Here is a 17766-nt window from a genome sequence, read left to right on the forward strand (position 1 = left end):
TGTTCTCTCACCTCAGAACCTTTGCACATGCTGTTCTCTTTTCCTTAAAATACCCCACGTATGCCAAGTTCTGGCCACCTGCCACTAATACATTAGTCTTGGCTGAGTTGCCACCTCTTTGGGGAAGTCTTCCCTGACCTTTGCCAAAACTGGGTTAGATGCCTTCTTATGTGACCCTGTAGCACCACGTGCTCACATCTCTTCAATCAGTAAACAGAGTCTTCGGTGATCACCTCTTGACTTGGTCACCTACCTAGCCCACGAGACTGTGGGAGGGGCTACTTCATGTTCGATTTCATATTCACAGCTTCAGACTCAGTGGGTATCACAAAACTCATTTTTATATATTATAATCATGCATCAAAACATTTTGTTTTTGTGAATTTTCTTAATAGATATGAAACTATGATATTGGGAAAACTCACTTTTTTTTTTACATTGAAAAGTGCTCCTCATCCTCAGTTTGGAAACTATTGCTCTAATCCAGACATCCCACAACAGCAGCCCTAGGGCCTAATCCAGCCAGCAGATGGGATGGTTTGGCCAGCCCAGTGCTCCAAATGTCTCTGGACGTGGACACCCTTCCTTGGGGCGTGCTTTCTGCAGGCACCACAAACACCCCATTTCCACTGTCTGGCATTCACTGCTTCCCTCATTAGTGTTATTTCTCCGCCCCCTGAGGCACTGGTTCCTAGAAAACATTGCCCCCAGATGCTTCATCAAAATGTACTCTTCTGATATCCCCCTTCCTCAAATGTATTATCTAAGCCAAAACAAAGATCTAATAGGTTGTCTTCCTCTGGGAAAACCTGTTTGTCCAGAACCAGTGAGGGAGATTATTTGGGGCGAATGTGGGCAGGGAATTTTTTTCTTTTTGGAGCAGAGAAAGGTTTATTGCAGGACAATGCAAGGAGAACAGGTGGCTCATGTTCCAACCCTGAACTCCCCAAAGGGTTTCAGCAAAGTATTTAAAAATTTTTTAAATCTTAAATTGGAGTATAGTTGATTAACAATGTGTTATTTTCAGGTGTACAGCAAAGGGATTCAGTTATACATATACATGTATCTATTCTGTTTCAAATTCTTTTCCCATTTAGGTGATTACAGAATACTGAGCAGAGTTCCCTGTGCTATACAATAGGTTCTTGTTGGTTATCTATTTTAAATAGTAGTGTGCACATGTCAATCCCAAACTCCCAATCTATCCCCCCCCACCCCCGCCAAGCAAAGCATTTCTTTTTTTAACATCTTTATTGGAGTATAATTGCTTTACAATGGTGTGTTAGTTTCTGCTTTATAACAAAGTGAATCAGCTGTACATATACATATATCCCCTTATCTCCTCCCTCTTGCGTCTCCCTCCCACCCTCCCTATCCCAACTCTCTAGGTGGTCACAAAGCACCGAGCTGATCTCCCTGTGCTATGCGGCTGCTTCCCACTAGCTATCTATTTTACATTTGGTAGTGTATATATGTCAGTGCTAATCTCTTAATTCGTCCCAGTTTACCCTTCCACCTCCCCGTGTCCTCAAATCCATTCTCTACGTGGGCAGGGGATTTTTTTCCCGTAATCCTTCAAAACAAAACACTCAAAGGAAGGTTGAGGACTATTCCCTGAGAGTTTCACCTTGTCTTGTAGAAAGTATACAAGGCCTAGAAACAAATTAATTTTGATCAACCTTGGTTTTCCTTTCTGGACTCTGCCAAAGACACTAACGAGCAGAGAAACAGCCAAATCAGGGGAAAGTTTGGAGGTGGATGGAGTGGAAAGGGCGGCGTAATCCCTAGTCAGAATTGTGGCTCTGTAGGAAACAGAATATTAAATCACTGAAAGTGAGGTATAAAATGTTGTTTTATGAATTCTCTTATCTCTTTAAACAACTTCAGAAAGGGGAAAAGGTAGTTTCATCTTAGAATATATCTAGATTGCTCTGGGTTCATGCTATGGTAGGTTTTAAATCAAAGAGAATTGCTTAGTATATTTGTTTTGGAGACTCTCCAAAAAAAAAAAAAAAAGAAGAAGAAGAAGAAAGAAAGAAATGTGCTATGTAGCTCAGGCTGACAACCAGGACATGATAATGCAGAGTCCTTCCAACTGGAGGTAAAGTCCCACAAAAAAGAGTCTGTCTGCTTGTGGCCCAGTGTTTCCTAGAGTTCCCACCCACCACCCCAACTCTCTTTTATATAAATTTCCCAGAGGGACACCTTTGGTGTCCTGGGAAAGCCCCATTCATCTGCCAAATGCAGCTTCTCTTCTGATCCCTCATGATACTGTGTTCAAGGCTGACACATTTCTGTTCATAGTTACCATTTCTTTCCTCCCCTTTTGCCAATTTTTAGTCCAATATGCCAATTGTCCTGCACTTGCATGACTTCAGACCTTAAACATTTTCACCAACAGTGGAGAATTCTGTAGAGCGCTTTCTGAAAAACGCAGTCTATAATCTCCTCCCTTCCCCCAGCCAGCTCACTGGGGCAGTGATTTCCTCAAAGAATTCCAACAAATTAGTTCAGCACGACTCCCCTTCCTGAAATGATGTTAGCTGTCTTTAATCAAGCTTGCTATTCCAACTGTTCCTGATTTGATACCTTCAAGTAGTTACAGAGTCCTTCTCTCTAACTGAAGTTAAACTGACAGGCTTATCTTCTTATTCCCGGCATACCCACAAATACTGATAATATTTCAGGGAGCGGGTGAGGGTGATGAAGAGGAAAAGGATTCATTAAATCTTTTAACTTATCCTACTTTTTTTCATAGACAGACATTTTTTTTTTTTTTTTTGGTAAGTACCAAAATAAGTGTTTAAAATCAGAATCCCAGAGAGAGGCATCTCAAAATCAGTCCTGGTGCTTTAAAAATGCTAGTACTCCCTTTACACGTTTGAACAAATGTTTAAAGTAAGGCCACCTTAATTATCTGGTGCGAATGGAATGAATTTCCTACACTAATCACGGCTGGTATTTACTTGGTGTTTGTAGTGCCAAATCTCAACTTCTGAAGTCAAGAGGTTAAGTTATAAATACCCGCTATTAGATAGCTGTAAAATATTTGCCTGAAGGCTTTGATAGCTTAAAGCTTTCCATTATAGGTATATACAGACATGTATATTCTTGTAGCTATGTATATTTTAAGATACATATGTATCTCCACAACACCTCATGTGTGGTCATGAAATCCATCACATAAACTTCTGCATTTTCCAAACCCTGGGATACAATTTCAAGCCATATATAAACTGACTTTATACTGCCCATATGCACTGAACTGGGCCCTACCACGCAGATGGCATCATCATTTCCACAGTCTGATTCACAGTCCAAACCCAGGAGAGGGTCTCAAGGAAAAGACGTTTTAGGACCAGGTTTCCAACTTGAAACTCTCCATGGGAATTTCCAGAATAACTCTGATACATCAAGGGGGAAAAAAAAGTGAAGAAGGACTGAAAACCAGAACCAAAACCAAACAAAAGGAGAAGCATTAAAAAGTTATGTGATGAAGTGGGATGCTATAAAGTTTTTATTATGACTTGTTTGGAAAGAGCTTGCTTAACAAATGCAGTCATCCTCTATTCAAATGCAAAGCAATAAAACATTTTATAGTCCACTATTATACGCCATAATGCGTATGGAATGGTTAAGCCCAATCAGATCTTAGAAAAGAACATTTTGTTTGCTCTTCTAGGAAAGTTTGCCCTTTAAAAGAGAGGAAAAAAAAAAGTGAAGGAAGAAAGAAACTTCTACAGTATTATGGGGATGGAGAATTATCTGGAAATTATACAACTGAGGAATGGATGCAGAAAGGGGAGCTATCTCTGTACCTGGAAAAGAGAAAACTAGTGGCGGAAATGAGAGCTGTCTTCACATATTTTCAGGGCAATTTTGTAGAAGAGTTATTAATTTTAGAGTTATGATGTGAAGTTATACAGGACAAAACTAGATCCAATTGGTAAACATTGGGGTGAAGGGAGGGGGTAAGATTTGACTCAATACAGAATCTTCTGACATGACAGCTTCTCACAAAGGGATGATCTGCCTTGGGAACCATTGAGTTCCCCATGTATAGAAGCAGAGGCTCATTTAGCATCTAATAGGGATGTTATACAGGTAGGAGGCTGTCCTGTGGCAGGTGGACTCTGGATGAGTTGACCTATATGGTACCTCCCATATCTAGATGTCTGTGATTCTAAGATTTGCATAAAATTCCAAATGGGCATTTGGAGACATTTCATATCCCCCGTAAATCTGAGCATGCATCTGAATAGGATTTTCATGAGAAAAATTTAGAAAGTATAAATTTGTTCTCATTGTTTAGTGTTCCCTATGAAAAAGGGGGTTTCTTTTTTAAAGTAGGAAATGTCAGAAATAAAGTGTTTTTTGATCTCAGGTTTGGAGCACGGAGTTTTTCTATTGTTCATTCATAACCCTTTTGTCAAATGTCTTCAAGTTGGGAACCACAATATGTTGAAAGGCTGTAGGGAAATTCCAAAAGGTTTAAAGAAATCAGAGCTGTCAAATTCTGAACAGAAATTTGTGGTAAAGTATATTAGTTCTTTTCCTTCCACATTATCACCCGATTCCTGTTTTTTTTTCCAAATCACACATCTGCCAAAGGCCCCCTTTCCTTTTGACTCCCCCTCCTTCATTTTCACCTCCTGTGTCCTCTTAGGTCCTGTTCTTGCCTCTCATAGCATATTTTCTTTCTGAGGTAAAACAAAGGAAACCTATTCCTATTGCTCTCTCCTTAACAGGAGAAACCAGACGGGCTCTCTGAAGGGGTAGGAAATAAGAAAGTTGGAGAACTGCTGAGCTAGTCTCATTACCTCACTCCTTGTTTATCCTCAAACTTGCCAAAAATTGCCCAGGAACAGACTTCCTGCTCCATCATTTAAAATGACTCTCTCTCTCTCTCTCCTACTTTCTTGCCAAACTTACTTCATGATACAAGAGACTCTGAGACGGAAGAGGGCAAGGTAATAATAAGCCCAGGATGAATTCTATCCTTGTTAAGTACCTTTCATTCCTCAGAATCCCCAAAGGCCTGACAATCTATATTTCATGCCCTTCTACCTCACCACAGAAAGTTGGACTCTATGCTGTGAAGGGAATACACAATAAAAGCAGAGGTAAACTCTCTTCAAGTCCGATCATTACTTCCATTATGCATTAGCATTTCTATGACACCCTATATTGGTCAATGTTATATTACTCAGTCTAGACAGGAGGGTAAGGGGTCTTCCTGTAAATGGTATTTCCACACATTTTCCTTCTCTTTACTTGCCTTCCTTCTCGGGTTCCCTTTCTGGGTACTATATTTTCCCTCTCACATGGAATTCTTCTATTTAAATCCATCAGAATTCATTTCAGGAAGTTTATGAGGAAAGCATCTACCTCACAAAGCACAAAGCAAGAGGCGCAGAGTGAAAGTTTTCTTTTTAAGTTTTTCATTAAATAGAAACATATTATGAAATAAAATATTAAATGTGAATAGCACATGACCGTACCTTAAAGGAAAAGATATCTATCTCATTCACCAAGCAGGGGAAAGAGGGGTGTCTTAACCACACTAGTCTACCACTAGCCATGAAAACATTAAAATAGCTGATCCATAAAGTGTGTGCTTAGTAGGTATCACCTGTTTTATATTTACTATCTCATTTATTTCCCACAACAACCTTATGAGATGACACCATATTATTTTCATCGTGAAAGAGAAAAATGAAGCTTAGAGAGATTAAGCAAGACACGTGCAAGGTCATGCCGATTCTTTAAGGAATTTGGACCCACGTATTTCTGACTTCAAAATCTTTCCTTTGAACCACATTTTCCATCCTGCCTCAGGCATTTCTTCCTGGACAAACGTGAAGATAGAGACCATTTTCATCTTGACTGGATCTTCCTAACTGCTTCCATCTTGACTTAGGGTTAATGCAGTCTTTCTTTCGTTGTGACTTTGGGGTGAACCCTCAAGCACTTGGAGTTCTCCATTATTGAGTAACTCCTGGCCGGCGGAATCTTCATTCAGATATTCTTCCATTTTCACTGTTCTTTCCCGTTCATCCCTCTCTCAAGAATCTATGCTTGAACTTGGGGGGCGGGGTGGGCAGTGTGCAGTGCAAGCCTTTGCTTCTCACTGAAAAGGCAGCTGTCCACTGAGTTCACACAGTAACTTGAGTAGGTGTGTTACTTAATACGCCACAAGAAAATGCCCACCCCGAGAGTCTACAATTGTGGATTTAACAGGCCTCCTGCTGCTGCTCGGCTGCCTTCCAGAGGCCAGCCGAATTGCTTCCTCTGCAAGCAGGACCTTCTGCCAGAGACTCTGGGGGACTGCGGTTGTTGATCTGTGGTGAGAGGTGACAGGTGGTCACTCTGCAATCGTGGGATGTTAAAATTGATATTAAAATATTTTTTCCAAAGGGTGAATGGAGACTGGGTAAAGAAAGAAAGGCTGTTTGATACTGCGCCCTAATGTTTCTGTGCCTTTGGAGAAGGTGTGCTGGCTCCCAACCAGCTTTCCACACTCAGAGACCTAAAACCTCAGAAGACTCCTTCCGGGAAGATCTTGGCATGAGGATAAAGTGGGTATGCCCGAGCCGGGCCTTCACAGAGGTTTAACTGAGACCCCTCACCCAACCATACCTCCTCACCAGCGTCAAGGAGGGGGCTCCATGTAGAGCATAACTACTACTTTATAGAGGCTCTTGTCCCCCCCTCCTTTTTTTTCTCAAGAATACTGAGGAACTACTACAGATGGTCTAAGACATGACAATTCCAGAGGCGACAGGCCTTCTTATTTGACCTATGGCATAGCAAACTTCATTGAAGGACCAGGAGCTTTCTACAACTCACCGAATGAATTTGTCACCGTAGTGGAACAGTGGAAGGCAGGAAGTACTCGTTTCGTGAACTTGAAGAAACCGAACTGCCTTTGGATAAAAGTCATCTCCTTCTGGAGACAGTAGATGGGTCATTTCTAAAACACTGTTTTTTGGAAAAAAAGTGAGAGATGTTTTGATAGTTCAGCTGAAACGTATCATATGTTTTATATCAATGGTTCTGCTTTTGTTCTTTATTCGGGTTTCTGTTGTTTAAACCTTCATGGAAATAGCTGCTTCTTAGGCATGTGCTGTATTGCTTTCTTCCTGTTGTGATATATCAGGGTATTCCTGGGAGACTGCAACTGTTCCTGAGACCAGGAATTCCGTGTGTAGATTCCTTTCTCAAAGAGTTTCTTTGGGAAGGAAGCCAGGCTCGACCCTCTGAATTTGGAGTTGGCAGTTGTTAGCACTACTCTGTCACAGTGGACATTTGTCATTCTTTTTTGGTTGCCCAGAAAGTATCTGAACTCCTTACCCATATTTGCAAACTTCTCTGCCTTGGGATTTTGGTGGAAGGCCAGGTTATTAAGCAGCAGAGAAGCTGAAAATGCTGTATATTCATTGTTTTTCAAATTTCTCTACAGTGGGGGCCCAAACATGTGACCCAGGCTCCCGCAATCAGATGCATCCATCGCAGACTTAGAATCTGGAATTTGTGATACAAGGAGCTTGGATGGTGAGGAAGACTCTGGCCGTGGTGGTAGCTACAGGGTAATCAAGGCCCTGGGCCAGCGGAGGTGGTAATGCCAGAGGCAGTGTCCAGCTCTCAGAGCTGGCAGCCTAAGATGTGCCAGCTGCAGGGCCTCGGGGTCACTGTGACATCCTCCCCAGAGCAGTTCCACAGTTGGATTCTGGGCACTGTTCCTGGTAGTAGAGCTGAGAATCAGGCTAAGTTATCTGGCAAATCCATGAGCTACTCAAAAGCCTTTTAATAAATTCTTCTCCTAGAATGGCTTTCTGACTGCTGCTTACAACTAAAACTCCTGACTTAAAACAGTAGAAATAAATTTAGAATAGCTAAAAGTTCCAATTTCTTAAAATAACAGAAAAATCATCTCAAAGCATAAAACTTACACCAGTGCAGTTCAGAACCCACTGAACTCTATAAGGAGTGCGTTATGAATATAAATACACATGTTTACATATCTGTACAGAGACATAAGCGTGCATCTGTGTGTAGGCACGTGTATGCGTGCATGTGTGTGTGCGTCTGTGTCTATACATCCAAGACACACAATTCAGTGTGTCACATTTAGGACTGGAAGCCAGTGGCATCCAATGCCAAACTTTAAATTCCCTTCTGAAGTTGTAAGGCCACCCTCCTGCTCCCCAGTCGATTGCTTGCTTTCTGCTCACTTCCTCTATTGAAAGAATGTATTTTATTTTTATCAAGCAGAACAGCATTCTCCTCCTTTTCCAACCAATTTCAGCTGTGTTAATCACTAACACAAAATGAACTAAGACCAGCCAGCACCAGCTGCAGGGTGGCATTCATTGTGAAGCAGAAACGCCAGCTTAAGTGAAATGCGAAGTTGTTAAAAGGGAAGTGTGTACCGTATACCCTCCGGGCCGTATGCTGTGCTTCTTAAGGAAGTCTGGGGCTCCGAAATCCTGGTTCACAAAGCACACACTTTTTTTTTCTTTTTTTTTGCAACAAGAAATCCAATAATGCAGAGGAAACTGAAGCAAACTTCCCTGGAATCTCCACTGAACTAGCATTTTCCAAAGCTCCTAGCCAGAACATGGGAATGTTTTCAAAGCTTGTTCCCCTCTGTAGGCTATATCATTGAATCCTTGCAATGCCTGCGGGGACTAAACCAAGGCGGGTACATCTCTGTCTTACAGACATGAAACCAAGGGCCAGGGTCACCCAGATTGTTAATGGCAGAGCCAGTACTAGAATCATGAGCTTCTGGCTCCTAGTGCATTTTTCTCTACCATGACATTTCTTAACGTTTCAGGGTTGGTTTTCTGGTTTCCTGTTTTGGGTAGAGATACACACATGCACACACACATACACACGCATGCACGTGTGTATGCATATATATCTCTATTCATCTATATATTTGTATATACATATATTTTAGTATGTATTTTTAAATATTTGTTAAACTATTTAAATATACAAAATATATAAAATACTATATAATAGAATGACTTCCAGTCAAGGGAAAATATCAGGAAATTGCTTACGTGTTCCTCTTCCAAAAACAGTGAGTGACTAACCTTTTTATGAGCCAACCATGAGCTGGGGGCTCATCTTTGACATCTGCTTTCCTCCATAATGACTGTTCTTGCTCCTTTTCCCCAAGGTAACTCCTATCCACCCTCCACTGTCCAGCATAAATAGCCCTTCTTCTGGGAAGCCTCATCGATGAGGTCGAGGTCCTTTTATTATATGCGCTCCTAGTCTTGTATTCCTTTCTCACATCATTGTCATTCATTACATATGAGTTAATGTGTCTACTTCTTTAATACCTATTTTTGTTAACTATTCTATCCCCAGAACCTAGCCCAGTGCCTGGCACGGAGTGGACACTCAATCATCTTTCCAGAAGGATGACACGAGAGCAGAGCGAGAGGCATTAATCAACAGCAGGTGGGTCTCCTCATTCCGGACAGTGTGGTAGATAAGCCGGGATCTGCAGTCACAATACTTGTGTTTGAAGCCTGGCTCTGCAACCTCCCAGCTGTGTGACTAAACAAGTTGCTGAGACTCTGCCCCTGAGTGACCTCACCAACATTTTGTTGACCATACAGTTGCCTGTCTCACAGAGCTGCTCGAGAATTAATTGAGTTTATATCAGGAAAGTATTCAAGACGCTGCCTGGTACATAATTGCTTAATAAATATTGGCAGTGCTTATTTTTTATAACAAGGTGAGAAGAATGAGTGTGAATAAAAACAGGTTTACAGGTTCAGTGGTGGGAAATTGAAGAAGATCCTGTATGAAGACTTCTATTTTCTGGGCAAGTGAGAAAATGAAAAGAAGAGAAAGTTTGAGTGTCAGAGATCAGAGGAAAGTGCTACAAACTAAACTGCTGCACAGAAACCCTGCCTGCTTCCGTCCCATCGTGGAGCCTGCCTCTCCCCACTCTCCCAGGTCTTCTGTGTGGGCAGGCAAAGCCAGCTTGCCTCCCCACAGGGGGAGCAATCAGAGTCATTTTGCTAATTCTGCTTCAGGAATGGAAAACTCAAAAGTCCAACACATCGAGGACCCCAGAGCACACACGCAGTCAGCAATACCAAGGCCTGAGAATTTCATGTGAATGTGGAATGCACCAAATATACAATTAGGAAATAGCTTTTGCGTTCTGGAAGAATCTGGCCCCTTTGCAGTAGTCCTTAGTTCCTTGAAGTTCTGAGATTTTATTGTATCCTTAGGGTGATCAACTCTGTTTCCTTAATGTGTGCAATTGCAGACATCCGTTCATTGGGGCAGACGAGCTAACCTGTCACTGCGTGATGGATGTTTTCCTATTGCTCTGCTGAAGAGCATTAAGTTAAGCCTTCACTGCAGCTCCACAGATAGTTGAGACAACAGATGGCCTTTTTTTGCAATTCTAAGGAACTGCTGCCATAGGAGGTTCAGAAGAGTGGCTTCTATATGCTGATGGCTTAAAATAGACCTGGCAAATAAAGAACTGTTATCATTATGTATGCCAGTGAGTACAGTGGCCGATGAAGGTGGGGTTGGAGGTAAGGAGGGAAAACTTGGCCTAATTGTCTTCCTGACCTTGCAGGATGCAGTAAATTTAGGCTACAGGGTGGATGGAGGGAGCCAGAGGAGTTTTGAAGAAGTCAAGTTCTACCTGTAATACTTGCTGATGTTGAATATCTTTTCCGAGGACACAAATGTCATCTTAAGCACAAATAGAAGACCGACAATGCAAATCCATTTTCAAGAATGATTGGTATGCTTCAATGAATATTAATTCCATTCATTAAAAATACTTATAATCAAACCCTGGAACCGGTGAATTTTTTTTAAATGACAGTTTGGAGGCATATGAACAAGCTTGATATCATTTCTCCTGCTTTCTGGGATTTCTATGACAAAGGGAGGCATTTAAACTCTCTTGAAGCAAACAAAATTACTGCCCCTTCAATATTATGTGTACTGCATTTCTGACCATTTATGGGACTCCAGCAATATATCACAGTAAGAAGTATTCTGCTTCACATGAGACTAGACTATTTGATGAGCTCATGGGATTATTAGCAGTGTACTGACTACCTGAAAATCGTCATTGTTCAGAGCTATCAACCTCACAAAAAAGGAATCAAAAGCCTGGTTGGCAGGTTGCTATTTATATTGCATGGTAAAAAGCTTGTTGCCATCTGAACACTGCAATTTAGGGGCTTCTTGGATGGAATGTCACATTTGGCCTGAAGCAAAATGCACCCATTGATTGAATGGGATTTCATATTTGTAATGGTCTCACAAAAGACAGTGAAACTACATTGTTACATGTATTAGACATTAGAGAGACCACTTCTACTAGAAATGCTCTCTATCACATATAGGTAGAGCATTCGCTAATTCTAAGGGCAAGAAATGCAGATTCTATAATACCTGCAGATCGTCCAGGCACACCGCCCCTACTCAGGTGGCAGAGGATTATTCTACAGTCTGCTCGCAGATCAAGGATGCAAAGTGTAAATGCTTTTAGCAGATGCTTTGAATCTTGAAGGCATATGTTGTTCATGCTTCTTTAAAAGAAATTGCCAAAACTGCTGTACTAGTTCAAATCATCTGGCATTTGGGAACCTCGGTTATTATTTTCATATGAAAGTAAAACCAAGAGTTGGGTCATAAAACGACAGTCCAGTGCAAGGTGGTTGGCAGTCCATGCAATAGCACTTTAATTTACTTAACAAGAATGCAAGGTGAGGATAATGATTTGTGGGTGATACGGAGGAACAAAAACTCCCTATAATTGGCAAAATAACACTTCCGAGTATTTTCCAATGAAGAATTTAACCTTCAAATTGCAGCACCCTCACAGCAGTGATGCTGCTGGAAGGATATGGTGAGTGTGCTCTTTGACTTTACGCCTAGAATGTGGTAGGCACGCTGATAGGCACTGGGGATACACAAAACCTCATAGAGTCAGAACCCGCTCCCCCCAAATTATTCCCATTAATACAGCCTGGGTGTACGGAATTGCAGTATATCTCCCTCACCACCACCTGTTTCCTCTTGAGTTTCATAAGAGGAAACCATGGTCATTTTATCTAGATTTAGTTATTGTATTCATTCAACTGAAATCTAAAGATACACCTTTTGCTCTAACCAGGGAAATGGAAAGATTTGAATATCTAATTTAACAAGACGTTATCAGTTAAGGTTTTTTGGTTGTAATCAACAGAAAGAGATTCTGAGCAGAGAAAGGAACTTAATGGAAAGATTTGGGGATATTCAATGGATTGAAGAAACATGTAAACCAGGACTCAGAAAGGACATGAACCAGGGCAGTTTCAGGGACCCAAACAGCAGGAAGGAATGGATGGAGCACATGGGCAGGACACCTTCAATAGGATGGATTTTTTTTTTGTCCAACACTTTAATATTTACTTGTAAAGCTGAGTAAAGGGCACAAGTCTTTAATGTTGAAGGTTTTGCTGACTCATCACTACCTTTTTTTTTCTTTTATAGATCATGTATGTAATGTATCTACCTAAAATATCTTTGTCTATGTTTTTATACTTTTATAGTTTTAGGTTTACATTTAAATCTATGATCTATTTTGAGTTAATGAATTTAAGAGTCATGTTTTAATATGTCTCTAGGTGTGGATCCAAGTTTTGTTTTCGTGTTTTGTTTTTTTTTTAATGTTTTCCAGCATCATTTGTTGAAAAGACTATTTTTCCTCCACTGAATTGCCTTTGCACCTATGTTGAATATTACTTGTCCACAGGTGTTTTGTCCATAATCCATCAGTTGTTATATATGTGGATCTATTTCTGCATTCTCTGATCTGTTTCACTGACCTATTTGTCTATATGTGAACCAATGCCACAGTGTCCTCATTACTTTAACTTTATAGTAAGTCTATATAGACTTTACAGTAAGTCTTTACAATAAGGTCATATAAGACCTCTAACATTCTTTTTCTTTTACAAAGATGTTTTGGGCTTTCTATGTTCTTTGCATTTTTATATGAATTTTAGCATCGTTTTTCCAATTTCTATCAAAAGAAAAGAACTTGCTAAGATTTTTATTGGTATTGCATTGAATCTACAATTTAGGGAGAATTATCATCTTAATAATATTGAACCTTAAGGCCCATGAATAAGGTATATCTCTCCAATTATTTAAGTCATAGTTCATTTCCCTTAGAAATATTTTGTAGGTTTTAGTGTACAAGGCTTACCAATGTTTTTCAGATTTATCCCTAAGTATTTTATATTTTTAATGCTATTCCAAATACTATTTTTAAATTTTATTTTCCAGTTGTTAATATAGAAATACAGAAATACAAATGATTTTGGTACTGGTCTGTTATCCTTCAGACTTGCTAAATTTACTTATTAGTTCTAAGATTGCTTTTGTAGATTTTTATCAGATTTTCTACATGGACAATCATGCATTCTGAATTAAAAACAATTTTGCTTTTTCCCTCCCAAAATAAATGCATTTTTTCTTGCCTTATTGCTCTGACCAGACCTCTAGTACAGTGTTGAATTGGAGTATGAGAAGGCACATCTTTTTATTCTTCCTGAATGTAGTGGGAAAGCATTCAGTTTTTCATCATTAAGCATTGTGCTGGTTGTAGGTTTTCTTTGATGTCTTTTATCAGAGTAAGCAGAAATTCTCTCTATTACTAGTTTGCTTAGAGTTTTCATCAGGAATGGATGCTGGATTTTGTCAAATGCTATTTCTGCATATATTCAGATGATGATATGGTTTTTCTTTTTTTGTGTTAATATGATGAATTACACTGATTGATTTTTAACGTTAAGCCAAATTTGCATTCTTGGAGTAAACCTCACTTGGTCATGATGTACTATGCCTTTCATATATGCTTGGATTTGATTCTCTAAAATTTAGTTTCAAATTTTTTATCTATGTTCATGAGGAATCTTGATCTGTAGTTTTCTTATTTTGTAATGTCTTTGGTTGGTTTTGGTAGTGGACTCACAGAATAAGATAGGAAGTATTTCCTTCTCTTCAGTTTTCTGGAAGAGTTTATGTAGAATTAGTATTATTTATTCCCTAAATATTTGGTAGTGATGCCACTTAAACTTGGAATTTCTTTATGAGAAGGTTTTTAACTACAAATTCAATTTTTAAAATACATATAGTGCTAAGGAGGCTATATATTTCTTCTTTTGTGAACTTTGGTAGTTTGTGTCTTTCAAGGAATTTATCTATTTCATCTACATTGTTGAAGTTATTGACATAGAATTGTTCAACATATTCCCATATTATCCATATCTATAGTATGCTTCCATTTCTCCCTTCCTAGCCTTTATGATATTGCTTTTATCCATTTTACTTATACGTATGCCCCATAGCACATAGCTGTAATTTTTGTTTAAATAATCGAATATTTTAAAGGAGTTTAAATAATAATAAAATAATCTATTTCCCCAAAGTTTCCATGTATGGTTCTCCTCATTCTTTTGAGTAAATCCAAATTTTCATCTGGTAACATTTTCCTTCTGCTTGAAGGACTTCCTTTAACATTTCTTATACTGAGATGCTGCCGGTGATAAATTTTTTCAGCTTTTAGGTGATTGAAAAAGTCTTTTTTCCTCTCCTCCTCCCCCACCACCCCCCTTGGCAATCACAAGTCTGTTCTCTATATTTGTGAGTCTGTTTTTGTTTTGTAGATACACTCATTTGTGTCATATTTTAGATTCCACATATAAATGATATCATATGGTATTTGTCTTTCTCTTCTGACTTACTTTGCTTAGTATGATAATCTCTAGGTCCATCCATGTTCCTGCAAATGGCATTGTTTCATTCTTTTTCATGACTGAGTAGTATTCCATTGTATATATATACCACATCTTCTTTATCCATTCATCTGTTGATGGACATTTAGGTTGTTTCCATGTCTTGGCTATTGTAAATAGTGCTGGTATGAACATAGGGGTGCATGTATCTTTTTGAATGATAGTTTTGTCTGGATACATGCCTAGGAGTGGGATTGCTGTATCATATGGCAACTCTATTTTTAGTTTTTTGAGGAACCACCATACTGTTTTCCATAGTGGTTGCACCAATTTACATTCCCATCAACAGTGTAAGAGGGTTCCCTTTGAAAAAGTCTTTATTTCACTGGGTATAAACTTCTAGGTTGATAGTTATTTTTCCTTCAGTATTTTAAAGGTGTTTCTCCACTGTCATCTTGCTGGTATTGTGTCAGATGAGGAGTTTGTGATCTTCTCTATCTTTGTTCTTCTGTATGTGATGTAGTTTTTCTAGAGCTGTTTTTAAAGATTTTCTATTTATCACTACTTTTGAGAAATTTGATTACCATATGTCTCGGTGTAGTTTTCTTTATGTTTCTTGTGCTTGAAGTTCATTAGGATTCTCAGATATGTAGAGTTTTTAGATGCCATCAAATTTGGAACTTTCCAGTCATTTCTTCAACTATTTTTTTTTTTACTTTCTCACCAACCTCTCATTTGGGGACTCTGATTAGAGGTATAGTCGGATGTTAAAAGTTGTCTCAAAGCTACTGAAGCTCATCATCTTCATTTTGCATTTCATCTTGGATTGCTTATATTGCTATGTTTTCAAATTCACTAATATTTTCTTCTGTAATGTCTAATTTTCTATTAATTCCATCCAGTGTATTTTTAAAAAATCCCAGACATTGTAGTTTTTAGCTCTAGTTGTTCAATTTTTTGTATTTGTTTTTCATATGTTCTATATTTCTATTTGGGGGGCTTTCAGAATATAGTTATAATAGCTCTTTTAATGTCTGTGCCTGCTAATTCTAACATTTGTGTCAGTTCTGTGTAGGTTTTAATTGATTGATTATTCTCCTCATTATAGGTCACATTTTTCTGCTTCTTAGAATGCCTATTACTCTTTTGTTGGATGCCAGACATTGTGAATTTTACCTTGTTGGCTCCTAAATATTTTTGTATACCCATAAATAGTTTTAAGCTTTGTTGTGGTATGCAGTTAAGTTTCTTGGAAACATTTTGATCGTTTTGTGTCTTGCTTTTTAAGACTTGTTAGCCTGGACCAGAGCAGCATTTAATCTTGGTAATGTGTCCCTTCGTACTGAGGCAAGACCCTTCTAACTACTCTACCCAATACCCCATGAATTATGAGGTTTTTCAGTCTGGCTGGTGGGAACAGACACTGTAACTGGTCCTTTGTGAGTGTTGAATACTTTTTTGTTAATGTTTTCTCCAATCTTGGACAGTTTTCTCATATACCTAAGCTGATCAGTACCCTGCTAAATGCTCAAAGGTAACCCTCTACAGATCTCCAGAGTTCTCTGTGCAGCTCTCTCCTCTGACCCAGGTACTCTATCCTACAAATTCAAGCTGCCTTGGCAGTTGTTTGAGGCAAGAAGGTAAATTTGATCCCTGTCATTCCATCTCAGCCACAAGAGGAAGCCAATAATTTATTCTGAAATTATTTCAAACATACAGAAAAATTTTAAGACATGTACAGAGAACTCCCATATTCTCTTTACCCAGATTTCTCAATTATTAACATTTTACCACATTTGTTCTACCTCTCTCTCTCTCTCTCTCTCTCTCTCTCTATATATATATATATATATATATATACACACACATATATATATTATCATTATTCTTTTTTAAACCATTTAAGCAGTAACTGCAGGCCTGATGATTCATCACTCTCACTTCCTCCAGTGTCTATCTTTCCAAAACAAAGACAGTCTCCTACACAACCACAGTACAACCAAAATCAGAAAACAATATCAATACAACTCTACCATCCAGTTCACAGAACACTCTCAAGTTTTTCCAACTCTCCCAACAATGTCTCTTTTTTTCTGGTCCAGTAGCCAATCCAAGATCATGCATTACATTTAATTGTAATGGATTTCCAATATCACTCAATCTGGAATCATTTTTTAGTCTTTCCACCTTTTCAGTCTGTAGATATTCCTTTACCTGAGTTTGTCTTATGTCCAGAATCAGGCCATATTTTCTATGCAGGAAAAGGCTATGATATGCTTTTCTTGGGATATCACATCAAGAGACACACAAGGTTAATCTGTCCCACAACAAGGAAGGTTATTGTTCACTGGGTCAAGTTGATATCCACCGAGTTTCTCCACTATAAAGTCACCAGTTTTCCTCTTGTGACTGATAAGCATTTTGTGGGAAGATATTTTGAGACTGCGCCAATGTTTAGCTCCTAATCGAACCTCCACCCACCAGCCTGACATCTATGGATGGCTCACGCTGAATCCACAGAACGTGGTCTTAACATGTAGCTCATTTTGTTTTCCAAAGGCATCAGCTACCCTGACAGAAGATCAGCTATTCCAGCAGCAACAGTTCTAATCTCTGTTGAAGACCAATATAAAAAGAAAAACCATACCTTAGAGAAGCAGTTCTTTTCATTTAACAATCCATCTATCCAACTCTCAATCCATATATCATCCATTCACTGAGTAAGTATTGAAAGTACTTTTACATGGTGCCAGGCTGTGGAGATTAAAAAAAAAAAAAAAAAAAAAAGACATAAGACACAGTGCTTATATCTAATACGCTCCTGGTTTTTATAGGGAAAATAATGTCAACAAATAATTACAATTCAAGGTGATTATAATACAACAATGTATTGTAATGCAGGTAAGTATTAAATATGTGGAGTATCAAAGGAACATAAACTTTATTTGCATATAAGAGAAGGTTTCCTAGAGAGGTAATA

General features: G+C 38.9%; 2 long non-coding RNA genes across 2 annotated transcripts in view; one reads left to right on the forward strand and one right to left on the reverse strand.

Annotated features, from left to right (window-relative positions):
- LOC309642029 overlaps positions 1-17472 on the forward strand; it is a 238924-nt gene extending 221452 nt beyond the window's left edge. The window contains exons 3-4 of the long non-coding RNA XR_014252910.1: positions 9385-9477; positions 17346-17472. This is a non-coding gene — a long non-coding RNA (uncharacterized lncRNA). The remainder of the gene's footprint in view (positions 1-9384; positions 9478-17345) is intronic.
- The window catches only part of LOC309642028, a 111516-nt gene continuing 103234 nt past the window's right edge, over positions 9485-17766 (reverse strand). Inside the window, exon 3 of the long non-coding RNA XR_014252909.1 lies at positions 9485-17540. This is a non-coding gene — a long non-coding RNA (uncharacterized lncRNA). The remainder of the gene's footprint in view (positions 17541-17766) is intronic.

This window comes from Balaenoptera physalus (assembly GCF_965194825.1).
Source record: "Balaenoptera physalus genome assembly, chromosome: 13".
NCBI lineage: Eukaryota > Metazoa > Chordata > Mammalia > Artiodactyla > Balaenopteridae > Balaenoptera > Balaenoptera physalus.